The following is a 23,041-nucleotide window of genomic DNA, read 5'->3' as shown; positions in this document are numbered from 1 at the left end:
TTCTCTTGAAGCAAAACAAACAGAAGATTCCTTTAAAACCTCAAAACCACTTTTTCAGGAAAAATGTTCCCCCCTACCAGTAAATGAAGCTCTATGTAGTTTCGAGCTGTTTTCGAGTATGAATCTAAGATTATGGAGCAATAATTTTTGATTTCTTTTTTCTGGCTCACCAAGAAGTAAGCAGCTACAATTTTCCATTTTGAGTTGCACAAAATAAACCTTTTTTCGTATGTTTCAAAAAAACCTTCTTTTTTTTTATTTTTAATGGACTCACAAGTGTAAGGACACTTCATCTCAAAAACGACAAATCGCAAACAGCTCAAACTTTATATTTCGACTTTTCCGGCGGAAGCTGACTTTAACCCTGGAAATAAAGTCCCACATCCGGTAGAACTGCATTATTGAGTTATTTTTAATTTTTTTGGCGTTTTCTTGACTTCAATGATTTTCTTTGAGCATCTGTGAAGTCAATGCACAGTTCTATAACCTATACTTGAAATTGGGTACAGTAGTTTTCAAGCACTTCTAGCAGAACTATCCTCCTAAGAGACATTGCAGTGGAATGCAGTTATAAAAACTGTTCATGCAAGGAAGAATGAAAAAATGTACGAGTTGAATGCAACGTCACGATTATTCCAGTAAGAGAAAGTCGTGTGAGTCTTCACTTCCGTTTTTTTTTTATTCAAATATTTTTCAGAGAAACTTGCAAAGCAAGTACACACGACTGGATTATCAATTATTTGTACAGCAATAAAATTTGATTCAACCTTAAAAACAGTCGGGTGCTAATTCCAGTATCAGCTGGATAAGACCATAAATTGGTGGAGTCAATGAACCAGCAATAGATTGAAGCTAAATGTGAGGAGAGTTCACATTATTGATTCCCTACCGAGGACGAGGAATCACTGCGGCGAACTACTGCAAAGCAGCTGAGAGGTGAACATACTCTTGGCACACACAAGTTAGATGATATTTTGAACTGGTCCAGATAGAATCTGGCCAAACTATGCCCCAGCTGCCAATCAAACATTAGGCTGCCATTTTCATTGTTATTGGTGATAGCATCCTGTAAATGTGTTGGTCAGGAATGCCTCATTCTACCCAGAGAGAACTCCTTCCATTTCAATGCGTTCACTCGACTTCCTTCCTCACGGCAATTGTCTAGGTTCTAACCATTCTATTTTCACAAACACATATAGTACATGATACAGTTCGTGAGTCAATGCAATTAGGGGCATCTCTTTAAAAGGAAACCTGCCTCACACCTTTCAGAAGTTCCATAAAACTAATACTGCCAGAAAAACGGTCCCAATAGAAGTAATAGATCTACGTAAACAGGAAGTTTAGAGGAAACCTCAGAAGCCATTTTCCAAAAGCAACAAAGGCCTCAATCCGGTTAGGAGAAACTCCAATGCATTGTATTTGCTCAGCTACTGTCAGGTCCTTCTTCACAACCTCCGTCTACCTCCAGGAAAGACATGTGGGTTCCCTCTTATATCCAACTCTTTCATCCTCCCGCCATTCCATTGTCCTGAACATATCCTATCTCTGCCTCTTCCTATCTCTTGGACTTTGTACCCCTCCCAACATTCACTGCTTTTGTCTTTTTTTTTTTTTACTGCTCATCCAGGACACGTGGCAAAACCACCTTAACGCATTCTCTTCAATCAACCCTTCAGCTGCTAAAGACCTGTCCGATTTGTTTTGCCGCTCTAAAGTCTGAGCTTCCTTTTCCTTTTTTTGTACTTTGTGTTCACAACAAACACATTCATGATTTTCTAAAGACCACTTTTTTGGGGGGGAACATTTATTTCAGGTAAAAATATTTTGACGGCAAAAAAAAAATGCCTATTACGAGAAAATAATGAAAATAAAAACAAATAAGTCGTTTCCTCACAGCATTCGAGCTAGAGATCTGAATCCGCTCGAATTCTTTCATCGAAATATTTCAGTGAATGAAGTTCACTAATGTAAAAATGCCTCCTTGACGAGGAACAACGAATTAGGACAATTATAATAGTTGATGAAGAAATTCAAAAGAAGGTTAGTGCCAGTAGTTTTCGTAAGTAACGGAAACAAATGGATTTTCTTGGTGTGCGTATACATTTCCGCATTGTATTGTTAGAATTCCCATGGCGCTTTTAATGACAGAACAACAGTCTAGTTCTGACACAAAGTCCAAAGTACAAGTTTGGACATAGCCAGGTGTGTTTTCAGGCGCTTGGGTTGGCCAAGCAATCAGGAGGGGATCTACACTGAGTTGGCTTTTTGCATTCTATTGTTCGTTCCGTGTCTGTCTGTGTGTTTAGCAAGTTACTGTAGGGCATCCCCCTACCCTCTCAACCCTCACTAACACGCTACACACACACGCACACAGTTACTCTTTATTGGATGGCGACACTATCAACGTGTCCACTCGGCCCGTATTCCCAACAATGACATCATCATCCTTCCTTATTTCCCTTCTCCACCTCACACTGCCACAGTTTGTCTGCCAGTTTGTGTCTGTTGATAAAATGTTACAAACAACAGTTTGATGTTTATGTTTTATGTGCGAAATGTTTCATTAAATTGCTCCCTCGTTGTTTGGTCCAGATTTTGAGCGATTTCCCTCAGACAACTCCCTCTGTTCTCAAGCAAACATGGCCTTCCTAAAAAAAGAGGATCAATAATAACTAAATATTTTGTTTGTACCAGAAAACTTTTTCTTTTTTTTAAATAAGTTGCAACTAAAATGGCCGCTCAGAATAATATTCAGTTCCTCTGCGCATTTTTATTCAGAATAATTCACAGGTCAGAAGAAAAATTGACAAACCATATTCCTCATAAGGAACACCGTAATTCCTTGAAGTGGTGGCGGTACATATAGATGTACAAAGCGGAATGGAATGTTTTTATTTCTGCCTGAAACATTGGGCAGATAGATTTTGTGTTTGGTTTTATTAAAAATAATTTTGAGACCTAAGACATTATTTTCACATTGTTATAAACTAGTTTGTGAAAACCAGGTTCAACTCAAAACCGAAAAACTCGCAGGTTAAAAATTTGATATTTCGCTAAGTACCGCCAGTGAATGCTAATTATTACGATAAAGTTTTGATCAACTTTGGGCAACCGGAAAAAACCACGTCATTGATAGTTTTTAAGATTAATCTCGAAAAGATTAAGACTATATGTAAAACATTTTCGTCGGAAAATTAAATAAGGCACTGTCAGGAAAGAGGGTAGATAAATTTCCTGTAATTTTTCTGAAACGTACTTCCTGCCAAGGAGGGCTAAATCTGCCGCTGAAATCGAGTCAAAAATTCCTCCACCGGAACTGAACTATACCATTACTGTGAATAGATTGTGTTCACTTCCACGAAAATGGCTCCCAGGTTCTTCCTGTGTGCATTCCATGAACACAGTCAGACAACTTGACCGCATTTTCCGTTTTTCTGGGGGAAAATTCATTTTACGACACTTCTGAGAAGAGATTGGGACGGGCTTCCTTGTAATGGTTTCATTTCGGCGTAATGTACGGTGTAATGTTGGTAAGAATCATGTAACTCAAATGTTGGGAATATGAAGGAATTTTGTAAGTTAGAACCTTGGCAATGGTTGACAAGAAAAAGTCTGTGAAGTGTTGGTATCCACACCACACATCTTGTAAAACGTTCTAACAACTTATTGAACTTAAGAATACCGCAAAATAAAGTCGAATAATCCGTCACAAAGACGTACTTATTGTAATCGCCTATATTTTCAGGCGGGGCTTAACGTCCAACTACCAATTAGGTGTCATGGACTGGAGGGCGGAAACATATACTTAACTATCAACATTGTTTCTAACAGAGTATAGTTGCTCGAATACACGGAATTTGAACTGGGGGGATCTCCCACTTACAAAGCCACGCTTCATAACCACTGTAAAGACGTACTTAAAGGTATGCCAAAAAGAAACACTTATTTGTAATAATTACAGAGAGGTGGAAAGATGGAATTAACTGTTACGTGAAAGATATTTATAACTATTAGGTAAGTGAATATTTTTGGCACTGACTGAGAGCGACTTATTTTTGACATAAAATAAAAAAGACAACAAAATAGAACAAAAATTAGCTTAACATACTTTTTAACATGGCAAAATTTCAAAACCTGTGAGGGGGGGGCCATCACTGCAAAAATCTAGAGTGCACACTCACGTGGCTTCCTCTTACTAGAGGAAGTAAAGTTGTAGCTTACAAACTTGCGGTTTCCAAACTTTTTGTCGGAAGTCCAAGTGGACGGTTTCCAGAATTATGGGACACTTAAATTGGGCGAATTACTGGGATCTTGGGAATGTTTTTAAGTCAAACTTTCAACGAAAATGTCCCTTTTGAGCCTCCAGAGTCAGAAAGGATGAAGTTTTAGAAAAGTAGCCTTTGTGGAGGGAAAAATCTGGTGAGCGGGAAACCAAAGCCTGCTGGAGTCTTTATGTCTCGAATGTTCCCAAAAGAGGTTCCCACTGTAACGTGATCACTGTAGTCCTAGTGCACGATCTGGACTTCATTCAAGAGAGCCTGCCATTCATCCCTATCTTCTGACTCCTGCTTTCCGCAGATCGCTCTCTGCCAACCATCTTGTTCTGGGAGACCTCTAGGACTAGTACCATATAAAACTTTCCTTGGTACTCGGTGATGATGAGTCAATCTTCCTTTACAAGAAGCTATATCAGGTTATCCGTACAGTTTCTTGAATTATTCGTATTTTCGGATCCTCCATTCACCGTAAATATAGACCGGACCGTAGATCTTCCGCAACAATTTTCGTTCCCCTTATTCTAAGCAAATTTTAGCAACCGACTTGATCACAGCAATCACAATCCTTCATTCAAGCGAAGCAATCAAGTTTCCACTTGATTTCAAGCTTTTCCCCCAAAACTTGGCAATCATCCACGCACGCGCAGTCCTACAACTTTTATTCAAAGAATTTTCTCAGATGAAACTCTGAACGAGAAAACTCCTGCGGACAGTGTTTAGTTACGCTTCCGTACAAAGACCTATTTCAGTAGAATCGTTCTGTGCCTTATCCAAGATTTAGGAGGCTTCATGTACGGTTCGAATTCTCAGTTAGAAGGAAAATGCTCACATTTCCTGAAGAATTTTCCGCTTTTTTCTAATTTTCTCTTACGGATTTCTCTAAATGCGAATTAAACATTTGCTTTAGAGGACTTTAAAACTTATATATTTAAATTCTAAATTGTTAACATTTGAAGCTAATAATAGCTGAAAATAATTGAAGAAGATTTATACATTCAAATAATATTTAACGGCATTTTAGTTCCTGTACGCTTTTTTTTAACATTCAAGAATTAACAATTCATATGCGGTTTTAAAATGCAGCCACAGATCATTTCAATTAAATGCAATTAATGCATTCATCCTTGATAATGCCGTCCGTGTAGTTGCAGTATTGCTTAACTAATTCATAATACAATAAATATTTCTGCATATTATTGTATAAGTCTAAAAATATGTTTATGGTAACTTAAGAAATCTTGGTTAAGACTATTCACACGACTTGTTTACTCCATTTATGGCAAATTTACTTGAAACGTTAAATTGCGTGAGGTGGTGGGGTACATCTAGATGTAGGGTTGCAGAAAAAGCGGAACAGAATGGTTTTACCCCTGAAGAATGGCCCAAACCATAATGGGTGATCAGCCAAAGAGCACGAAGGTGAGATCCAGGCTGCTATGGGCAGGTTTGTTCTGAACTGGAAGGGTTGATGACAATAAGAGCCATGGATGGAGGAGGGGACTGAATTGCTTTTTGCAGCTTGAGTGCTCTCCCCACCACTCGACCAACAAGCTGCAGAATCTGCAGGTGTTGGCTTACAAGCTGCAATCACTGCAGGCTACTCGTATATGGGGGTCATTGAAATAGTGTATTCAATTTAGTCCCCCCTACAATTTAGAGAAATTCTGTGTTTTGTTTCATCATTGTCAAACTAAGATATCTGGAGGTGTTCATGGATAAACGATAATATTGAGGAACCCCTGCCACTAGAGTCTCAAATTCAGTCTAAATTCAAGTAAGAAGTCACCAATCGTCTTCTCTGTTAGAGGTTGTTTTAAAATTCTCATTATCCAAGTTCCCAAGTACACAGAATTTTGGCACACTTAGAGCGGATAAGTCATTGATAAACCAAACGCAAAGATTCCAAACGAACCCATACCCTATTTCATTTTCCTTATTTTCGAGCACTGAGTCCCTTTAAGAAATAACTTTTTGAGGTACCTTGAAAAGAAAGTGTTCTTTCAGCGCGTATGTGCGTGTGCATTATTCAAAAACGGAAAATCGAAACGTTTTAGAATATTCATTCAGGAGTACCACCACACATCCGCCAACCGGAAATACCTCTTCACTGTCATTTTCCAATTATTTTGCCATCGATCAAGAACGATATTTCGATGAAATGTTAATGTTTTCTAAGTGTTTATTTGGTTTTTTGTAAAACGCTATTCTAAGACATAGACCCCCAGCAAACTCAGAGTTGGGGATGTAGAAACTGCTATTTTACTGTTGTTTGGGTAAAAACACGCATGACTTTTTCCGTAATTTACTTAACTTAAATTGACTGGAAGCTTAGAATTTGCAATAAAATGATGCTGTTAAAAGTAGCGTGATAATCACAGCTTCCCCCCAGATTGCGCATCTAAAATCCTGACACCTGAACAACGTTTCTCACCAGAGTGAGAGTTCTTCGGCCAAATTTTGAATTCAACGGACAAAAGGCGTACTGGGAAGTTCCATTTCCTGTAGAATGATACTCTTCCTGTTCAGGATTATGTTACGTAATTGCATAACCATAAATTAGAAATGTCCGGTAGAATAGTTGGATGACTGTCACAACTGTAAGGCAATGCCTAAAGTTGAAAATCAATACTCACTGTGACAATTCCCGAACTTTTCAATAAAACGGATGCAAAGAAAGGGCATTTTTGGCTGGCTGATTTTGTCCAAAAGGGGACTAATCCCGTAGGGGACTAATCCAAATATAAATTTTAAGCTTTCTACGATTTTCTGTTAAGCTGATTTAAACGCGTACATACACTAACAAAATTTATGTAAACTTATTTCCGATCAAGATTTCATCACCAAAAATCTGCTCATTTGCAGCACTAAAACAAAAATGGCGTAGAAGTAAACAACAAACGGATTTATTTCACGAAACTGGTGCGAAGTCACCGTTTCTCAAAGAACTGATTGATTTTGGCCATCGTAACGGTGATGAAACAATTTTATAGTAAAGTTTTTACGTCACAAGTTTGCGAATTTACAGTAAGAGAAAGAGCAATGCTATCGGCGAAAGTATTGATGTAGCGGAGGGTACATCAGCTGTTTTTTTTTGTAAATATTGTAAGATAACAATAGAAATAGATAAGGAACATATAGTCTTTCTGTTTCTATTATAAAACAATTAGTCTGCGATTGTTGGAGTGGGTTTAATCAGAAAGGTCATTTACTCAAGTGGCTTTTATTACTGCAAGTCGAGAATGAGCTGGAGAGTCCGCCCGCCCAGCACTTCCGGCTGTAATCTAGAGAGCGCTGGAGAGTCTACCCGCCCTGCTGTAATCTAGAGAGCAGTGGCGGTACCAGTCTACAGGAGGAGGGCCGCCAGCAATATCAACTCCCATATAACAACATATGTCAGCAGCTAATATTGCGTTTAATGTCATTCACACATTGATCAACTACGTACTCTCTTGACATTTTACAACAAACAGAAGACTCTAGCTCCTACCAACGTCATTATAACTTTATCATGTTCCACTGACCATCCACACTCAATGGTGCTGTAATATTAAAATCGCAGTCAATAAAACCACCCGGATTTTTTTCCGCTATCCTCTTAATCCACTACTGAAGCTAGGTATGGCGGACGTTCAGATTTTGAGTATCCATTGGAAGTATCCAGTTTGAAGTCCCTAAGCTGTGGGACGAAATTAGCCAACTAGAAATGCCAGTTTACTGATGCAATCTGAGGAGAATGGCCACAAGAAGGTCGGCAAGGATGGCTGAACGGCCAGATATACTGGGACAGCTGGGAACTAGCTAGCCAAGAACTATGCCATCCACCTTCAGAGATAGTTTCATCAATTTTGGGTAGAGTAAAAAAGTTGGACAGAGACTGTTTCACTGAATTGTAGATATCGCCACGAGCGTAGGCTACTCAGTTGAAAGAACATGGAATGAAGTCTGAATCTCTCTAGATAGATAGATAGATTCAAATTTTTATTTTACATACAAAATACATACATACAGAGTGGAGTGCCAGTTAAGAACTATAACCTCCAGACATAGTTTCTTACAACAAATTCATTAAATTACATTACATACTAAGGGGAAAACAGTGAAAAACCCCTAGCTTATAAGAGAGATTTCCATTCAGGGAGTCCCTAACTCTCCTGTGCCTGTGCACCGTGTCTACATTATAGTCACCTATTCGTCTGCAGAGGTGGTTATGACTTATTTCGCATTTGCTGAAAAAACTAGTAACGAGGTACTTGATGTAGTGTCCTACATAGTCCATGTTGGTGTTACGAGTGTAAGTCTATAATACGCGTGTAGCGGGCGGAAGTTGTGACAAGCCTGAGGAATTTATTTTGGATGATTTGCAGCGAGGCGATATTGGATCGACATGTCGAAACTCCAAGAGGGACAAGCATAAAGTAACATGGGCCTAACCACTACCTTGTACAGCAGGAGTTTATTCTCTCTGGGGACAGTTTAGAGTCCCTGCAGAAAAGCGGGAATAGCAGTCGAATGAACACGCCTTTCCTGAATCTCTCTAGAACGTTTCCTTCGGGTAGTGGCCACCGTCTACTCAGATAAAAGATTTATCGCTTTGCAAATAGAATATTCTGGATCGAATGGCTTCCACAAAGTCTTTTTTATGCAGTAAATCTAAATTAAAGCAAATGTTAAACAAAAATTCTGGTAAAAACTTAAAGAGTTACTTAAGAAGTCAGATTATTTTCAATATTTAATGCCGTACTTCCGCTGGAAACCTAAGTTCGACTATTCATAATAATTTAACGGAAATTAAAAACCATAGAATTGTAAGAATTATCATAAAAATAAAGTCAGGACAAAAAAAAATGCAAGCGTAAGCGGCGACGCTTCCTTATCACTAGGATTACGCAAGGCTGACACGATAAAATAGAAACGTATATGAAGTCGCTGATAAGAGGTGATTAGATAAGGCGAGTGGCAAAGGTGTCTTCTCACCCATCTGCTACTTACTTCTTTTTTATATGAACTTCGAAAACAAAATTTATTTCAAGAGAGAAAACAAGCGATCAAACATTCAATTCACTCTTCGATTGACCTACATTTTTCTTATTGATTCAAGGATTTATGCGTCAACAAATATGCTTAATTAGAATAAGAAAAATACGTGATGTCCAGAAGTTAAAAGAAATATTTTTTTACGATAAGTGCGCGAATACTGGGAACATGCACACGATTACCTCTTGCAGAATATTGTTACAATTGTAACAGGATAAATTATATTTAAAATTTACCCATAAATAAATTAGTTATTCCTAATACAGGTTTCCTAATAGACTCCACTGGGAATACGTTGTAATATTTTCCTTAAAAAAATACAATGAATTAAAATATGGCGAAGAACAGAACACTGAACGATTACTGCACTAAAATAAATCCATTAAAATAAAAAAGGTTGTCCTTGATAATAAAAACCTTCATTCTAATAAACTTGTAAATTTTTATTGTATTATTTATTACCATATTATTTTGTAAACATGCCAAATTATTATTACCACTGCCTCTATAATATTTATTCGCGCCAATTTGACTAATGATCTATGTAAACATGTGTTTGGGTACTATTTAGAAATTCATCTAGTACTACGTCATAACAGATCATTAAATTGTTATTGTCTACTTTTAGTTATAAATCTCTTATTATCTTGTGTGGGTGGGTGGGGGGGAATTACTACGAATTGATGAATTTGAAGTTCATTAATTGAGAAATATTTCAATAACTTTGGCCGCTTTTTGGTTTAAACAGTTAAGAGAGAGATCATGAGAGGTAAAAGTTCCTTGAAACGCTTCTCTCATCAGATAAGGAATGAAAAAGCTCAGATATGTAACTCCTAAGTTTCTCTTGGAATTATCAGTTTCGAAGACCCCTCTTTACAAATAAATTAATAAACCCAGCGGATGAGATACGTCTTCATAGTACTCCCTTTTTAGAGGTTTTCTAGAATATTCCAAATGACAATTGCCATAAAGCAATTGTCATTTGAGCTAACATAGTTTCAAAAGTTTTAACCTTTTTATGATTATTGATTTTAGTAAGCAAGGGGAGTAAAATGATGTCAGCCACTATCAACATTGTGCCTAACAGTGAACTACTCAACCAGTGATTCTTAACCTTTTCATTTGTCGCGGCGGCACACTTTTAACAATTTTAAAATTTGGGGCGGCACACTTACAATAAGATAAGTTTAAAAGTATTTTACTTATCCCCATAATACACTGTGTAAAATAGTTAATGTTTATTTTCAATATAAAATAAAATAATATGTACTACACAAATAACAGCATACTTTAGTCTTAATAAAAAATAAAAAAAAAGCGTAATTTTTATTGTATGCATTTCTAAAATTTGGCGGCACACTTCGAAACTTTTAAGTACATTTCTAAGTTGTAAGATCCTCAGTTTTCTTTATTTATTTTTATTTTACTATTATTTTTATTTATTTATTTTTATAAATAAAAGAGGTACAATAATAAAGTCTACTGAGGGTCAAAAACAGTTTTTGTGCTTAAAATTTGGAACTCAAGATTATAAATGTACTTCTGTACAAAGAGCAGACGCTGGTACTTTAGAGGTACATTTAGGGCTGCAGTATTCAAACAACTAGACTAGTATTCCATCTTCGTCGATTAAAAAATACTGATCTCAAAGCTGAGACATAAAAAAGAGAGAAAGGAAAAAAAAAAACAAAGACAGAATGAGTGTAAGCCTAGGCTATAAGGCAGACAGACCATAAATTAGAAGTTACTTTGCGATTTACTGAGTTCTGTGGGTGAGAGGGTTGAGCAAGCTGGGCTGGAATGGGTGATACTCGCGCCAGAATGTGTTCCTGTCACTACGAGGGAAGCAGCACATGGTTACCCCACGGCTCGGTCCGTATGTTTGTTTGTAACGTTCATTACCCCCGTCAATTCCCTCGTAGATCTGTCTGTTTTGTAAATAGATCTTGGAATCCCTTCTTGCTCACAGCAGAGTTTGAGTCATTAAATCTTTTTCGAAAATAAACTTCCATTTAAAATTATAATTTCAATTTTGCAAACGTAAAAATGATTCCATTAAAGGAAGCGCTTCAACACAGCTCCTCCTTAAACCCTACTAACCACAACAAATTTTAAAATCAAAATCGATGACTGCCTAGAAATCGTATGAAAATCGAAAAAGCTTTACCTGTAGCCCTATCTGAATGGATAACGTACAACTTACAACTTGTTGACGATGAGTTTGATTTATGTTTTTGCAGTAAACTTACATTTTAGTCGCAACTGAGATCATATAGTTTTAATTCCTGTTTGCCTGAACAACCCAGGAGAAACGCTAGCTTTCCAAATGGTTAAAAAAAGGTTAATATTGCACAGGAGGTGAGGTTGCATTTGTTTTACTGAAGCGGCACGTTAGAGGTAAGATTCGATCTCAAAAATTGGAGATAATCGCATTCCTTCCACTAAAAGTAAATTTGAATTGTTAAGGAACGTACCACTTCTAGAAGTCAGAGAATTCGAGCGCCTATTTGGCACCCAGGAAGCAGAAGAATTCGAGGGCGCTCTTGACTTAGGTGGCTGGATGATGTGAAGGAAAACCTTCGTCGGGTTGCAGTGCCAAGATGGCGCCTTAGGGGGGGGCAGATCGCGACGAATGGGGAAAACTTGAGGTCCAGGTCCTACTTTAAGGACTGTTGAACCACGTAGTAAGACAACTTTACCGCCCAGACAGATTAAGAAAGCAATTTTAAATGGATTCGAAAAAAAAAAACGGTCCGCCACAGAATCTTCTATCGCTGCAAGGACTGCGTGGCATTCCCTCTTAAGTCATCTAGACACTCCCACACTTCGTTTTTTTAATCTCCCCCCTCACACGCACGCACTCCTTAATCTTCCACATCCCCTTGGGCCATCTTGGAACACATTTCACAGCTCCCAGCAACAAGAACCAACCGCACGGCTCCATAATACTTCTTTAGGTCGCATATATCATGGGAACTTAATGCCACAGATATACATCGAGTGTTACAACGCTGTCAAAACACTTCGAGTTTGTTTCCTTAACTTTTTCCATTCTTCATTTTAATTCGTACGACGTCATAACAGAACTATGTGAACACACACATGAATTTTTTTCATTACAACTAACGTAAATAAATTTTACAGCCGGTTTTTTAACCCACACAATTAAAACGCTGTACAGTAAATTTTAAATAATTTGAGGTAAGCCTCCCTCCACCCTCCTTCCCAAATGCCCTTATCAGAAATTTCCTGAAAAAGATTTTTGAAGGCAAACTTGCTGGGCAGGGAAAATCGTCAAGAGTTATGCCCAAGAAAAACTCGAGAAGATGAAAACTAGATCCAGTAGGTGGCATGTTCGGGTGAGGCACTTTTCCAACGTTAGGTTCACGTTAGATCTCGCCGCAAACCAAATATTCTGCTCTCTGTGATTTTCGCAGTGTCCAAATTCTATTCGCAGATATGTTTACACCTTTTCGGACCTAGCAGAAAATTTCCGGTGAAAAACTCTTGACATCATCGCTTCCTTCCGGTAAAGTAAAAAAATCACTATGATTTTCATCTACGCACTTAAATGTGCTGGAAAATCTGATGGATTTGACGAGCCAATCATTGGAACGAAGACCATTCAACACAACTGGCATCTTTAGAACTTTTCATCTATTTCAAAATCTAAAGAACTTTATGACTGGAAAACATATACAATGAAGACAGCTGCCGGTGGATGTTTTGCCCATATTCCAGACTGCCAGGGGTGGAATCTGTTCACTGCAAAAACATTGGACGATGTGCATTAAACTAAAAAGTGACTGCTAGGAATTAAATGCATTTTGAAAACCAGCATCTTTCCCGGCCAGTCCAAGACCCGCCGTAAGTTGATATGGATGCTGTTATTTATGAGCATACTTGCATAACTAGCTAATTGCGCAATCTACCGGAGAAGCCGTAACTTAACGTTATTTAACGTCCTTCATTAGCATTGCAGTAGTTCTCGATATTACTACAGCGTCATGATCGAACTTGCTTGGCTTTTCTAGCAGAATATTTTCTTACCTTTATTTTAGAATTTAAGATCCAAAGATAAACTACAAGGGCTAAATAGTCAATCGATAATCGACAGTTTAACAGCCACTTATCCTTGTAGTTAACAAAGGAAATAAATGTATCAACATTCAACAATGCTGTAACAACCCCACATACCAACGGACTTATAAAGTAAGACTGATAATTCCAAGGCCTAGATAGTTTATACTGTATGGCCAAGCCTTCTTGATCATCTGTGTGAAGAAATAAGTAAATAAATTATGAAGTTATCGCTTCATTTCCTGTACAAGTGGAGAACAATTAACGATCTTGTTAACTATCATAAAATGGAAAACTATTATCAACACTAAATTAAATATTCAACTGCCTGCCCATAGACTTTCTTTGGAAATGGAAAATGGAAAGAATGAATTCAATTTTACTGTCGCACTTTTCTTCTTGATACAGGTTGAACCAGCCCTAAAGCAGATCTGTCAGGTTATGCTATCCTCCAGAAGGCGGCGCCTCCATCAAGCGATCTTTCCAAGATATTACTGTCAGCAAACACAAAACTCAGAAATGTCACTACTTAAATCAACCATGCATCTACTTAAATGATACGACCGTAAATAAAACGGTTAGTCTGTCCAGTGAAAAAGTTTCCCAGACAAATGTTTCACTCAAGTGAAGGAAATCGTAGAACCAATTATCAATCAAAAAAACCTCAGAAAAATAAACAAAATAACCTATCACTAGAATACTTACATATGTTGGTAATAGTAAAACTTAATTTAATCTCTAAAAAAGATTTCTAAATGTTGACGTGTCAATATACTATTCCAAACAAAATAAAACTATATTTTGTTACTTACTTCTAAAAAATAATGAACTACTATAGTTCTGGAAAGCCTTGACTTCTTTTATTTCCATAACAGAATTAGCCGGATTTGCTATTTAAATTACATTGCTGAAAACGTTTAGAAAAGTTTAAATACTGCACCATCGCTTCCATAAAAATACTTCTATTCTATTCTCTTTCAAGCTATTTCATAACTGTCATAACTCTCCACTTTATTGTACATTCCATTTTGTAAACTACACATACATAGCACATTCTGCGGTTTACTTGAAACCATCGCCCATTACGAAATTTGTACATTATTCATTTTACTCAAATTTTGAACCGCTATATCTCTTAAAGTAACCATCGGAAATCAATGCAATTGTGCTCAATTATAGACAATATAAAACTCTATAATAGAGTATAATATGGTCATTCTGGATGCATTAGATGAGGAGATATTAGAGGTTAAAGTTTGCAGGTTTTTTATCTTACTCAAACTTTCAACCGCTATATCTCTTAAAGTAACCATCGGAAATCAATGAAATTGCGCTCAATTATAGACAATATAAAACTCTATTATTGAGTACAATATGAACATTCTGGATGCATTAGAAGAGCAGATATTAAAGGTAGAAGTTTACTGGTTTTTTATCTTACTCAAACTTTGAACCGCTATATCTCTTAAAGTAACCATCGGAAATCAATGAAATTGTGCTCAATTATAGACAATATAAGACTCTATTATTGAGTACAATATGAACATTCTGCATGCATTAGAAGAGCAGATATTAAAGGTAGAAGTTTACTGGTTATTTATCTTACTCAAAGTTTGAACCGCTATATCTCTTAAAGTAACCATCGGAAATCAATGAAATTGTGCTCAATTATAGACAACATAAAACTCTATAATGGAGTATAATATGAACATTCTGGATGCATTAGAAGAGCAGATATTAAAGGTACAAGTTTACTGGTATTTTATCTTACTCAAACATTCAACCGCTATATCTCTTAAAGTAACCATCGGAAATCAATGAAATTGTGCTCAATTATAGACAATATAAAACTCTATTATTGAGTACAATATGAACATTCTGCATGCATTAGAAGAGGAGATATTAGAGATTGAAGTTTGCTGGTTTTTTATCGTACTCAAAGTTTGAACCGCTATAACTCTCTTAAAGTAACCATCGGAAATCAATGAAATTGTGCTCAATTATAGACAACATAAAACTCTATAATTGAGTATAATATGGTCATTCTCGATGCATTAGAAGAGGAGATATTAGAGGTTGAAGTTTGCTGGTCTTTTATCTCACTCAAACTTTGAACCGCTATATCTCTTAAAGTAACCATCAGAAATCAATGAAATTGTGCTCAATTATAGACAACATAAAACTCTATAATTGAGTATAATATGGTCATTCTCGATGCATTAGAAGAGGAGATATTAGAGATTGAAGTTTGCTGGTTTTTTATCGTACTCAAAGTTTGAACCGCTATAACTCTCTTAAAGTAACCATCGGAAATCAATGAAATTGTGCTCAATTATAGACAATATAAAACTCTATAATTGAGTATAATATGGTCATTCTCGATGAATTAGAAGAGCAGATATTGGAGGTTGAAGTTTGCTGGTTTTTTAGTTACTCAAACTTTCAACCGCTATATCTCTTAAAGTAACCATCGGAAATCAATGAAATTGTGCTCAATGATAGACAATATAAAACTCTATAATTGAGTATAATATGGTCATTCTCGATGCATTAGAAGAGGAGATATTAGAGGTTGAAGTTTGCTGGTTTTTTATCTTACTCAAACTTTGAACCGCTATATCTCTTAAAGTAACCATCGGAAATCAATGAAATTGTGCTCAATTATAGACAATATAAAACTCTATTATTGAGTATAATATGGTCATTCTCGATGCATTAGAACAGGAGATATTAGAGGTTGACGTTTGCTGGTTTTTTATCATACTCAAACATTGAACCGCTATATCTCTTAAAGTAACCATCGGAAATCAATGAAATTGTGCTCAATTATAGACAATATAAAACTCTATTATTGAGTATAATATGAACATTCTGGATGCATTAGAAGAGCAGATATTAAAGGTAGAAGTTTACTGGTTTTTTATCTTACTCAAACATTCAACCGCTATATCTCTTAAAGTAACCATCGGAAATCAATGAAATTGTGCTCAATTATAGACAACATAAAACTCTATAATTGAGTATAATATGGTCATTCTCGATGCATTAGAAGAGGAGATATTAGAGGTTGACGTTTGCTGGTTTTTTATGTTACTCAAACTTTGAACCGCTATATCTCTTAAAGTAACCATCGGAAATCAATGAAATTGTGCTCAATTATAGACAATATAAAACTCTATTATTGAGTATAATATGAACATTCTGGATGCATTAAAAGAGCAAATATTAAAGGTAGAAGTTTACTGGTTTTTTATCTTACTCAAACTTTGAACCGCTATATCTCTTAAAGTAACCATCGGAAATCAATGAAATTGTGCTCAATTATAGACAATATAAAACTCTATAATTGAGTATAATATGGTCATTCTCGATGCATTAGAAGAGGAGATATTAGAGGTTGAAGTTTGCTGGTTTTATATCTTACTCAAACTTTGAACCGCTATATCTCTTAAAGTAACCATCAGAAATCAATGAAATTGTGCTCAATTGTAGACAACATAAAACTCTATAATAGAGTATAACATGGTCATTCTCGATGCATTAGAAGAGGAGATATTAGAGGTTGAAGTTTGCTGGTTTTTTATCTTACTCAAACTTTGAACCGCTATATCTCTTAAAGTAACCATCGGAAATCAATGAAATTGTGCTCATATATAGACAATATAAAACTCTATTATTGAGTATAATATGAACATTCTGGATGCATTAGAAGAGCAGATATTAAAGGTAGAAGTTTACTGGTTTTTTATCTTACTCAACCTTTGAACCGCTATATCTCTTAAAGTAACCATCGGAAATCAATGAAATTGTGCTCAATTATAGACAACATAAAACTCTATAATTGAGTATAATATGGTCATTCTCGATGCATTAGAAGAGGAATTATTAGAGGTTGAAGTTTGCTGGTTTTTTATATTACTCAAACTAAGTAACCATCAGAAATCAATGAAATTGTGCTCAATTATAGACAACATAAAACTCGATAATTGAGTATAATATGGTCATTCTCGATGCATTAGAAGAGGAGATATTAAAGGTAGAAGTTTACTGGTTTTTTATCTTACTCAAACTTTGAACCGCTATATCTCTTAAATTAACCATCGGAAATCAATGAAATTGTGCTCAATTATAGACAATATAAAACTCTATAATTGAGTATAATATGGTCATTCTCGATGCATTAGAAGAGGAGATATTAGAGATTGAAGTTTGCTGGTTTTTTATCGTACTCAAACTTTGAACCGCTATATCTCTTAAAGTAACCATCAGAAATCAATGAAATTGTGCTCAATTATAGACAACATAAAACTCTATAATTGAGTATAATATGGTCATTCTCGATGCATTAGAAGAGGAGATATTAGAGGTTGAAGTTTGCTGGTCTTTTATCTTACTCAAACTTTGAACCGCTATATCTCTTAAAGTAACCATCAGAAATCAATGATATGGTGCTCAATTATAGACAATATAGTACTCTATAATTGAGTATAATATGATCATTTTCGATGCATTAGAAGAGGAGATATTGGAGGTTGAAGTTTGCTGGTTTTTTAGTTACTCAAACTTTCAACCGCTATATCTCCTTAAGTAACCATCGGAAATCAATGAAATTGTGCTCAATTGTAGACAACATAAAACTCTATAATAGAGTATAACATGGTCATTCTCGATGCATTAGAAGAGGAGATATTAGAGGTTGAAGTTTGCTGGTTTTTTATCTTACTCAAACTTTGAACCGCTATATCTCTTAAAGTAACCATCGGAAATCAATGAAATTGTGCTCGTATATAGACAATATAAAACTCTATTATTGAGTATAATATGAACATTCTGGATGCATTAGAAGAGCAGATATTAAAGGTAGAAGTTTACTGGTTTTTTATCTTACTCAACCTTTGAACCGCTATATCTCTTAAAGTAACCATCGGAAATCAATGAAATTGTGCTCAATTATAGACAACATAAAACTCTATAATTGAGTATAATATGGTCATTCTCGATGCATTAGAAGAGGAGATATTAGAGGTTGAAGTTTGCTGGTTTTTTATATTACTCAAACTAAGTAACCATCAGAAATCAATGAAATTGTGCTCAATTATAGACAACATAAAACTCGATAATTGAGTATAATATGGTCATTCTCGATGCATTAGAAGAGGAGATATTAAAGGTAGAAGTTTACTGGTTTTTTATCTTACTCAAACTTTGAACCGCTATATCTCTTAAATTAACCATCGGAAATCAATGAAATTGTGCTCAATTATAGACAACATAAAACTCTATAATTGAGTATAATATGGTCATTCTCGATGCATTAGAAGAGGAGATATTAGAGATTGAAGTTTGCTGGTTTTTTATCGTACTCAAACTTTGAACCGCTATATCTCTTAAAGTAACCATCAGAAATCAATGAAATTGTGCTCATTTATAGACAACATAAAACTCTATTATTGAGTACAATATGAACATTCTGGATGCATTAGAAGACCAGATATTAAAGGTAGAAGTTTACTGGTTTTTTATCTTACTCAAACTTTGAACCGCTATATCTCTTAAAGTAACCATCGGAAATCAATGAAATTGTGCTCAATTATAGACAACATAAAACTCTATAATTGAGTATAATATGGTCATTCTCGATGCATTAGAAGAGGAGATATTAGAGGTTGAAGTTTGCTGGTCTTTTATCTTACTCAAACTTTGAACCGCTATATCTCTTAAAGTAACCATCAGAAATCAATGAAATTGTGCTCGTATATAGACAATATAAAACTCTATTATTGAGTATAATATGAACATTCTGGATGCATTAGAAGAGCAGATATTAAAGGTAGAAGTTTACTGGTTTTTTATCTTACTCAACCTTTGAACCGCTATATCTCTTAAAGTAACCATCGGAAATCAATGAAATTGTGCTCAATTATAGACAACATAAAACTCTATAATTGAGTATAATATGGTCATTCTCGATGCATTAGAAGAGGAGATATTAGAGGTTGAAGTTTGCTGGTTTTTTATATTACTCAAACTAAGTAACCATCAGAAATCAATGAAATTGTGCTCAATTATAGACAACATAAAACTCGATAATTGAGTATAATATGGTCATTCTCGATGCATTAGAAGAGGAGATATTAAAGGTAGAAGTTTACTGGTTTTTTATCTTACTCAAACTTTGAACCGCTATATCTCTTAAATTAACCATCGGAAATCAATGAAATTGTGCTCAATTATAGACAACATAAAACTCTATAATTGAGTATAATATGGTCATTCTCGATGCATTAGAAGAGGAGATATTAGAGATTGAAGTTTGCTGGTTTTTTATCGTACTCAAACTTTGAACCGCTATATCTCTTAAAGTAACCATCAGAAATCAATGAAATTGTGCTCATTTATAGACAACATAAAACTCTATTATTGAGTACAATATGAACATTCTGGATGCATTAGAAGACCAGATATTAAAGGTAGAAGTTTACTGGTTTTTTATCTTACTCAAACTTTGAACCGCTATATCTCTTAAAGTAACCATCGGAAATCAATGAAATTGTGCTCAATTATAGACAACATAAAACTCTATAATTGAGTATAATATGGTCATTCTCGATGCATTAGAAGAGGAGATATTAGAGGTTGAAGTTTGCTGGTCTTTTATCTTACTCAAACTTTGAACCGCTATATCTCTTAAAGTAACCATCAGAAATCAATGAAATTGTGCTCAATTATAGACAACATAAAACTCTATAATTGAGTATAATATGGTCATTCTCGATGCATTAGAAGAGGAGATATTAGAGGTTGACGTTTGCTGGTTTTTTATGTTACTCAAACTTTCAACCGCTATATCTCTTAAAGTAAGCATCGGAATTCAATGAAGTTGTACTCAATTATAGACAATATAGAACTCTATAATTGAGTATAATATGGTCATTCTCGATGCATTAGAAGAGGAGATATTAGAGGTTGATGTTTGCTGGTTTTTTATCTTACTCAAACTTTTAACCGCTATATCTCTTAAAGTAAGCATCGGAATTCAATGAAGTTGTACTCAATTATAGACAATATAGAACTCTATAATTGAGTATAATATGGTCATTCTCGATGCATTAGAAGAGGAGATATTAGAGGTTGATGTTTGCTGGTTTTTTATCTTACTCAAACTTTTAACCGCTATATCTCTTAATGTAACCATTGGAAATCAATGAAATTGTACTCAATTATAGACAATATAGTACTCTATAATTGAGTATAATATGATCATTCTCGATGCATTAGAAGAGGAGATATTGGAGGTTGAAGTTTGCTGGTTTTTTAGTTACTCAAACTTTCAACCGCTATATCTCCTTAAGTAACCATCGGAAATCAATGAAATTGTGCTCAATTATAGACAATATAAAACTCTATAATTGAGTATAATATGGTCATTCTCGATGCATTAGAAGAGGAGATATTAGAGGTTGAAGTTTGCTGGTTTTATATCTTACTCAAACTTTGAACCGCTATATCTCTTAAAGTAACCATCAGAAATCAATGAAATTGTGCTCAATTGTAGACAACATAAAACTCTATAATAGAGTATAACATGGTCATTCTCGATGCATTAGAAGAGGTGATATTAGAGGTTGAAGTTTGCTGGTTTTTTATCTTACTCAAACTTTGAACCGCTATATCTCTTAAAGTAACCATCGGAAATCAATGAAATTGTGCTCATATATAGACAATATAAAACTCTATTATTGAGTATAATATGAACATTCTGGATGCATTAGAAGAGCAGATATTAAAGGTAGAAGTTTACTGGTTTTTTATCTTACTCAACCTTTGAACCGCTATATCTCTTAAAGTAACCATCGGAAATCAATGAAATTGTGCTCAATTATAGACAACATAAAACTCTATAATTGAGTATAATATGGTCATTCTCGATGCATTAGAAGAGGAATTATTAGAGGTTGAAGTTTGCTGGTTTTTTATATTACTCAAACTTTGAACCGCTATATCTCTTAAAGTAACCATCAGAAATCAATGAAATTGTGCTCAATTATAGACAACATAAAACTCTATAATTGAGTATAATATGGTCATTCTCGATGCATTAGAAGAGGAGATATTAGAGGTTGAAGTTTGCTGGTTTTTTATCTTACTCAAACTTTGAACCGCTATATCTCTTGAAGTAACCATCGGAAATCAATGAAATTGTGCTCAATTATAGACAATATAAAACTCTATTATTGAGTATAATATGAACATTCTGGATGCATTAGAAGAGCAGATATTAAAGGTAGAATTTTACTGGTTTTTTATCTTACTCAAACTTTGAACCGCTATATCTCTTAAAGTAACCATCGGAAATCAATGAAATTGTGCTCAATTATAGACAACATAAAACTCTATAATTGAGTATAATATGGTCATTCTCGATGCATTAGAAGAGGAGATATTAGAGGTTGAAGTTTGCTGGTTTTTTATGTTACTCAAACTTTCAACCGCTATATCTCTTAAAGTAAGCATCGGAAATCAATGAAATTGTGCTCAATTATAGACAACATAAAACTCTATAATTGAGTATAATATGGTCATTCTCGATGCATTAGAAGAGGAGATATTAGAGATTGAAGTTTGCTGGTTTTTTATCGTACTCAAAGTTTGAACCGCTATAACTCTCTTAAAGGAACCATCGGAAATCAATGAAATTGTGCTCAATTATAGACAATATAAAACTCTATAATTGAGTATAATATGGTCATTCTCGATGCATTAGAAGAGCAGATATTAGAGGTTGAAGTTTGCTGGTTTTTTAGTTACTCAAACTTTCAACCGCTATATCTCTTAAAGTAACCATCGGAAATCAATGAAATTGTGCTCAATGATAGACAATATAAAACTCTATAATTGAGTATAATATGGTCATTCTCGATGCATTAGAAGAGGAGATATTGGAGGTTGAAGTTTGCTGGTTTTTTAGTTACTCAAACTTTCAACCGCTATATCTCTTAAAGTAACCATCGGAAATCAATGAAATTGTGCTCAATTATAGACAATATAAAACTCTATAATTGAGTATAATATGGTCATTCTCGATGCATTAGAAGAGGAGATATTAGAGGTTGAAGTTTGCTGGTTTTATATCTTACTCAAACTTTGAACCGCTATATCTCTTAAAGTAACCATCAGAAATCAATGAAATTGTGCTCAATTGTAGACAACATAAAACTCTATAATAGAGTATAACATGGTCATTCTCGATGCATTAGAAGAGGAGATATTAGAGGTTGAAGTTTGCTGGTTTTTTATATTACTCAAACTTTGAACCGCTATATCTCTTAAAGTAACCATCAGAAATCAATGAAATTGTGCTCAATTATAGACAACATAAAACTCTATAATTGAGTATAATATGGTCATTCTCGATGCATTAGAAGAGGAGATATTAGAGGTTGAAGTTTGCTGGTTTTTTATCTTACTCAAACTTTGAACCGCTATATCTCTTAAAGTAACCATCGGAAATCAATGAAATTGTGCTCAATTATAGACAATATAAAACTCTATTATTGAGTATAATATGAACATTCTGGATGCATTAGAAGAGCAGATATTAAAGGTTGAAGTTTGCTGGTCTTTTATCTTACTCAAACTTTGAACCG

At 35.0% G+C, this 23,041-nt stretch overlaps 1 protein-coding gene across 2 annotated transcripts in view; it reads right to left on the bottom strand.

Moving 5' to 3' along the window:
• The window catches only part of LOC141456435 (uncharacterized), a 72,268-nt gene that overhangs the window by 26,399 nt on the left and 22,828 nt on the right, over nt 1–23,041 (bottom strand). The window lies entirely within an intron of this gene.

This window comes from Rhodnius prolixus, unplaced genomic scaffold, assembly GCF_049639745.1.
Source record: "Rhodnius prolixus isolate KJV_2025 unplaced genomic scaffold, Rpr scaffold_4, whole genome shotgun sequence".
Taxonomy (NCBI): Eukaryota; Metazoa; Arthropoda; class Insecta; order Hemiptera; family Reduviidae; genus Rhodnius; species Rhodnius prolixus.
The sequence above is the reverse complement of the archived record's forward strand: the minus strand, read 5'-3'. Positions and strand labels throughout refer to the sequence as shown.